Source organism: Dasypus novemcinctus, chromosome 14, assembly GCF_030445035.2.
Source record: "Dasypus novemcinctus isolate mDasNov1 chromosome 14, mDasNov1.1.hap2, whole genome shotgun sequence".
NCBI classification, from domain to species: Eukaryota; Metazoa; Chordata; class Mammalia; order Cingulata; family Dasypodidae; genus Dasypus; species Dasypus novemcinctus.
In genome coordinates this window covers 20,078,425-20,085,265 of record NC_080686.1, presented here as the reverse complement: position 1 = coordinate 20,085,265, position 6,841 = coordinate 20,078,425, and the positions used below count along the sequence as shown (strand labels likewise).

At 47.3% G+C, this 6,841-nt stretch overlaps 1 pseudogene; it reads left to right on the top strand.

Annotated features, from left to right (window-relative positions):
• Positions 1–323: 323 nt before the first annotated feature.
• LOC101445106 (ketosamine-3-kinase pseudogene) lies at positions 324–6,555 on the top strand (annotated as a pseudogene).
• Positions 6,556–6,841: the final 286 nt, after the last annotated feature.

The window sequence follows — 6,841 nt, the reverse complement described above, 5'->3', positions numbered from 1 at the left end:
ATCAGAGCTAGTGGGATCCACAGAGGCAGGCCGATGCTTCACACCTGTTCCCTCCCAGCAGTTTTGGAAAGGAACAGATGGTGGAAGAGAGGAGGGCAGAGACGACTCACTGAGAACCCAATTTGTGCCAGTCGCCATCCGCCACTCTACATGGATTTTCCCATTTAATGTGTCAACCCTTGAGACGGGAACACTTTTCTCTAGTTCAGAAGTAGGAAAATGAACACCAAAGAGGTAAATAACTAGATGGCAAAAAAACAATTCAAACCCAGGTCTATGGGTACCTGATTTAGGGAGGGAGTAGGGAAAGGAGAGGGGTGGGCATGGAACAGGCAGAGGATCCTGGTGGAGAAGAAAGGTGAGAAAGTCAAGAGGGATGAAAGGGCCTGAGACTGATCAGTGTGCTATGAAATTGGAGCCCACTCCTTGCAATAAGAAACAGAAAATACTTATTTTGTTTTTCTCTATAAAGGCTTGTAATAGCTCTAGCAGGTTTTATGAATGAGAAGTTACGCACATGGCTCTATTGGTGGATGAAAGCTGTAGAAGGGAGGGCAAGGCATTCAGAGCAAATAACCACAGATTGTCCATAGTTTCGTAGATGTCCAAAAAGAAAAGAGAGCACCAAGGTAGTTTCACAATGCAAAAGACACTCTTGCTAGTTGTGGTTGGGCCTTTTTTCCAGCACTTTCCCATGGATGAAGTCACAGGATTCATAATAACCCTATTATAAATAGGGAGATCACATGGAAAATGTCACCCTAGAATGTTGCTTCTGGAAGTTCCTCTAAAACCTTGTGTATTATGATCATTAATGAAGATATGCTGTTCGCCCAAACAATTGAGCCAATGCCTCCTTTGTGAGCCTTTTTTGCCTCTCTCTCATCCCTCTACTATTGCATAGTGTTTTCTCTCCTGATGTTACACATGGACTCCCCTGAATGGTGCCAGCCTCCTCCAAGGCTGACTCTTTATTCCTATTAAAAACCTTGGGAAACGAACTTTGGCCCAGTGGTTAGGGCGTCCGTCTACCACATGGGAGGTCCGCGGTTCAAGCCCCGTGCCTCCTTAACCCGTGTGGAGCTGGCCCATGTGCAGTGCTGATGCGCGCAAAGGAGTGCCGTGCCACGCAGGGGTGTCCGCCGCGTAGGGGAGCCTCATGCACAAGGAGTGCGCCCGTAAGGAGAGCCGCCCAGCGTGAAAGAAAAAGTGCAGCCTGCCGAGGAATGGCACCGCCCACACTTCCCGTGCTGCTGACGACAACAGAAGCGGACAAAGAAACAAGACGCAACAAAAAGACACAGAAAACAGACAACCGGGGGAGGGGAGGGGAATTAAATAAATAAAAATAAAAATCTTAAAAAAAAACAAAAAAAACCAACCTGAACCACAATTTCAAAACAATCGGTGCCGGTTATTAAGAGTCTAAGCAAAAGATCTATTGATCTAACCTGGAGAGTCTTTGTTGTAAACCAGCAGGAATTATGAAAGTCACTCTAGGATCAGCCATTTGGATCTGAACTAGGTTAAGAGAGAGAGCGCACAAAGAAACCTTATTTACCGGAAGTTTGAGATGCTGGAAGTATGTGTGTCAAACTTGCAGTTTCTTTCCCCAGCATTTGGTCTTCTTTAATCAGTTTTCCCAAGACCACGAAAGGATTTTCGACCTCCCGTGTGTGCCCTCCTGCCTGCCTCGCCACTTCCCCACATCCAATGAGAAGTGAACAGCGGGATGCAGTGGTCCTGAGGAGACCCAAGCCTCTGTCCCTTAGTGTCACAGTTCCTAGTACCAGCTACATTGTAGGAAGACTATGTGGCAGGTTCCCCCTAAGTGTGGGATGCATTCCCTTCATTTTTGTTTTCTACTCTCTTGCCAGCTAGAAGCCACTGAACAGAAGTTCAATTTTGTCTTTGAACAGCAGATCCAAGGTTTCGCTTCCCAAGGCATCTTTCCTCTGAGAAACAAAATTGTGGAAAAGCTTTTCCTTTTCCCTACAGCAACTTAATCCTACCACAAAAAAATCAGATGATAGATAAAAGCTTTGAAAATGAACCTTTGTAAAGTCTGGAAAATATCCAAGCTATGCATGCATATATACACACACATACGAATATATAGTTTTATTTATTTTATACTGAACCACCATCCTTACAAGCGAGCTACTATAAAAGACATTGGACTGATGTGGGGTATAAGTCTCAGCACACTGAATGGTACCATCAGCTCCATGATTCTTTCCTGTGAAAATCAGGGGAGCATCCCCATCCCAGGTCCTGTTCACCTGTCCTGGTGGGAAACTCTGGCTGCACACCAACAGCAGCAAACACAGGAAGCCAAAGGCACCTGGATTTGGCTGGACATCTCTGCCATCTTTTTTACAATTTTTTTTTACATTTTTACAATTGATTGGATGGATTTGTAGAATGAGTGTGAGTGCCCCCACTTTTTTCTTTGCATAGGTAGCCATTCATGCACTATGCACCCACACTCCCACAATCCCAATTACAGATACACACACTGATACACACTAGCTTGTCTAGGGAAATGAACACTGATCATATTTTAACTCTTATCACAGAATTATGACAAAAGGGATTACGGTTTCACAGCTGTGTAGTTCACAATGCTTGATAGCATATATGGACTGAAGCATTACTCTCAAGCCAAAAAGCACATATTGCTGGGCCCAAGGAACAAAACGTTCATAGCCAAGAGGTAACATATGCAGACTAGAGATATCAAAAGCTGCAGAAATCTCTTAGAGTGAGGTCATCTCCCATACTGGTATTTTTTTAAACTTTAATAAATGCAGTATTGCCAAGCAATCTCTTTCATTAAATAAAGGCTGAGGAAGGAGAAATTATATCAGTCATCACTTTGCCTTGAAAGCCAACAGCTTAAGTGATATTTTATGAACTTTATAGATGTAATCTAAATTTGATATTTCGGCATTGGTCTGATTAGCCTTTTTACTTCTCTACATTCTCTTTAATCATTAAAAATGTTATCAAAGCTATATTAGGTAGGTTACTTGTACTCCTGGTTTACTCAGCAATTTTCATTCAGGTTCCCTCATGACCAAAGAATTGGAAGGAACCATAATGAACCAGAAAGCCGACCTCTAAACAAATCATTCTCATTCATTATTCTAAATTATCCACCTCCTTCAAAAAATGAATTGACTTTATAATAAATTATTTCCTGGATAATCTATAATATTTTTTAGGAGTTCACCCTTGGTCTAGCCAATCTACTGAAGTAACAACAATTGCCATATTCTTAAGCATTAAGAACCCTGAAAGTTGGCACTAGAATGGCTTTTTACTCACTGAGAAGCTCATCTTGGTAACTTCAAGAATGGGGCATAACTGCTACCTGAACTCTCTATTGCTCAAAGGGTTAAAACATTGCTTGTTAACGATAAACCATATTTTACATTCATTTTGTGTTTTGTAGTTATGAAGTCCCATACATATTATCTAATCTGATCATGAAAATAACTTCAGGAGTTTTTAAGGCAATTAACCCCCCACTGTCTGAGGATGGATTGACCCAAAACCAGCATTAATATGCAAATTATTTATTGCAGATGTGCTCCCAGAATTAATAGGTAAAGGAATGCAGTATTAAGACCGGGGAAAAAGCCAAGACAGAATGTGATTTCAGGCGAAGTCCAGCCTCAGCCTGATCTTGCAGGGAAACTCTGGGTGCAAAGTCCTTACTGACTGGATCCATGGGTGCTGGGCACCAGTCAGGCTTTAACCACAGGTCTCCTGCAATATGTAAACGTTCAGGCACCTGTGTCCTTCCCACGCTTGGAAAAGAGCTGCAGGTTCTGCGTTAGAATGAAAAACACACAGACGTTAGTCGAGGTGCACAGGGCCATAGAGGCCCAGCGGATCTGGGCAAAGCATGGACAGAGTCTGCAGCAGCTACTTGACAGTGGGGAGAGGTGAAGTCCCCCCCATGCACCTGGTTTGAGCAACATTCCATGCTGCTGCTCCACTAAAATGTTCTGTCCCGTAGTCCCCCATGGTGCACTTGATCAGCTCCTGTTCATGCAGATTCAGCTCAAAGCTTACCTTTCCATGAGAGAATTTCCCAGAACTATTCCAATATAGATATCCCCCTTATATATTTTCTTTTCTTTTTGATGTACACTGATAATGTGGCTCTTATTAACACAATATCTTTAATATAGTCTTTTGGGGTTAATGTCATCTATTAAATCATAGACAACTAGCAATATACTCATCTCTGTAACCCTAGTATCATTCACAGTCTAGTTTATAAAAGGTACTCTATGCAAGTGTGGTGGCTAAGCAGTGAACTTAAACCAATTGCTATCTATCTAATCCAGTGCTTTCTCCATCGTAGTCAATAAACTTCATGCCACCTTTGAAAAAAATGTGAGGGGTCTCTCCTTTTTTTGTTTCCCCATACTGGTTTAATTTAAAACCCTCACAGCTTCATGCTTTATTACCTAAGAATGTCTTTCAAAAGAACTTTTTGCTAGATGATATTGTATATCATTTATTATTTTAAATTACCCCCCCCCAAAATTTTGACTTTTTTTTTTCTGGATAATCCACAATATTCTTTAGAAATTGAGCCTTGTCAATCTACTGAAGTAACAACAATTGCCATATTCTTAAGCATTCAGAACCTTTAAAGTTGGTGATAGAATAGCTCTTACACGCTCAGTTTATCTTGAAAACTTCAAGAACCAGGCATAAGGGCTGCCTGTATTCTGTACAACATTGCTTGTTAAGGATAAACCATATTTTACATTCATTTTTTGATTTATAATTCCTAAGTTCCCATATAGAGTATCTTTTTTTCTATTCTTTTCTTTTATAAATTGTCTTTTTTAAATAAAAGATACAGGATCACCAAAAATGTTACATTAAAAAATATAGGGAAGCAGACTTGGCCCAGTGGTTAGTGCCACAGTCTACCACATGGGAAGTCCGGGGTTCAAACCCTGGGCCTCCTTGACCCATGTGGAGCTGGCCCATGTGCAGTGCTGATGCACACAGGGGTGCCAGTGCCATGCAGGGGTGTCCCCCACATAGGGGAGCCCCGGGCGCAAGGAGTGCACCCCGTAAGGAAAGCCACACAGCGTGAAAGAAAGTGCAGCCTGCCCAGGAGTGGCGCCGCACACACGGAGAGCTGACACAACAAGATGAAGCAACAAAAAGAAACACAGATTCCCATGCCACTGACAACAGGAGCGGACAAAGAAGACCCAGCAAAAAGACACAGAGAACAGATAACTGGGGTGGCGGGAGGGGAGAGAAATAAATAAATCTTTAAAAGAAGTGCATCACCCTGAGGAGGGCGTGCATTGCCAGAGCGAAGGACCTGTAGCGGTGGGAGCTGAGCTGCGGCTCCATAGAGGCCATTGGCCTCTGAGGGTGGGGGTGGGGGTGGGGAGGTGCATTAGCCAAGGCCAGAGCTGCGACAGGGACAGAGGACAGGTGTTCGTGAAAGTGAACCCTAAGGTGGAGGCGCGGAGAATGTCTGAAGGTGAGACGGCCAGTTTAGCTGCCATCCTGAAGACACGCACGGAGACAGCGCCCCAGCCCATCCAGGTCCTCGACGCCCCCGGAGGCGGGACGATGCTGGGGATGGCGCACTGGACACGCGCCACCTGAGCTGTCACGCGGAGGAGCTTGGAGCCCAGCTGGCAGACCTGCACCTTGGGGACGGGAAGCGTGGAGAGGGCCTCCGGAGGGAGGACAGCGCGTGGGGACAGCAGGCGGGCAGGCGGAACGGGCCTTTTGGGCCAGTTTGGCTTTGACGTGGGGCCCTGCTGTGGATACCTGCCCCAGGTGAAGGCCGGGCAGCAGGACTGGGCCACGCTCTGTGCCTTGGATGGAGATGGTGGAGAGGGCGTGTGGGCACAGGGACGCCCGCGAGCTCTGCTCTGCTCTGCTCTGCAGTTAAAGCCCTGAGCTGCTCGCGTGGTCTCGAGACCGTCCCTGCCTCGCTGCGTGGAGACCCCGGGAGGCAACGGAGCAGAGGCTTCCTCTGGGCGCATCGTGTTCCATCCGGCTTCTTTCTGTGGCCACTGGGAAGACGAACCGGCCCTAGCCGGCATGTCTGGGGACTCCAGCAGCTCCTTTTACTCTGCCGACCTCAGCGAAACCCCCAGAGTGGCGAAGCGCCTCCCGCTGGAAGCGCTTCTTCCCTCCTGGAACCCCTGGAGTCACGCTGGGTCCGCGGGCCGAGGCTCCTCCCTCGCATCACGAGGAATCGCACCCAGTGAGCTCGCTGCCCCCCTCCTCCCCGCCGCGGGAGGAGCCGCTCTGGGCAGAGTGCGCTCGCCTGAGTCGGGTGGGTGCCCGCGGTCGCCCCCTCGCCCATTGGTTCACACAGGTGGAAGAGCTAAAGACCAGCTCAGGCGCTTCTCCTCTAGCCTTGTCATGGAAGTTCTGAAGAGACCTCCTGTCATCCCAAAGTTGTCCATTTTGTTAGATTTCACGGCCAGATCAAGCCACGCTAGAGATCAGGCGTGCGCAGAGGGCCCTGTGGCGCACAGGCAGTGCTGACCCTTAGACGGCAAGGGCGCGGGCGGGGCGGCAGTGCTTCGAGCCATTAACGGTGTTGCTGGGGTGGCCTTGGGTCTAGACAGAAACCGCCTCCCTTACTAGAAGCTTCTTCCCAGGACCAAGTCCCAAACCGACATTGCCGGGACTCTGCGTTACCTCTGGAGGCGGCGGCAGGTTGAACAGGCCTGGGGACCTGGAGGCTGCAGTCAGGTCAGTTCGGGACCAGGGCACTGCGCCTGGGCCCATGCGGGGGCCGACCGCGCTCGGTGCCTGACATCCTGCTGCG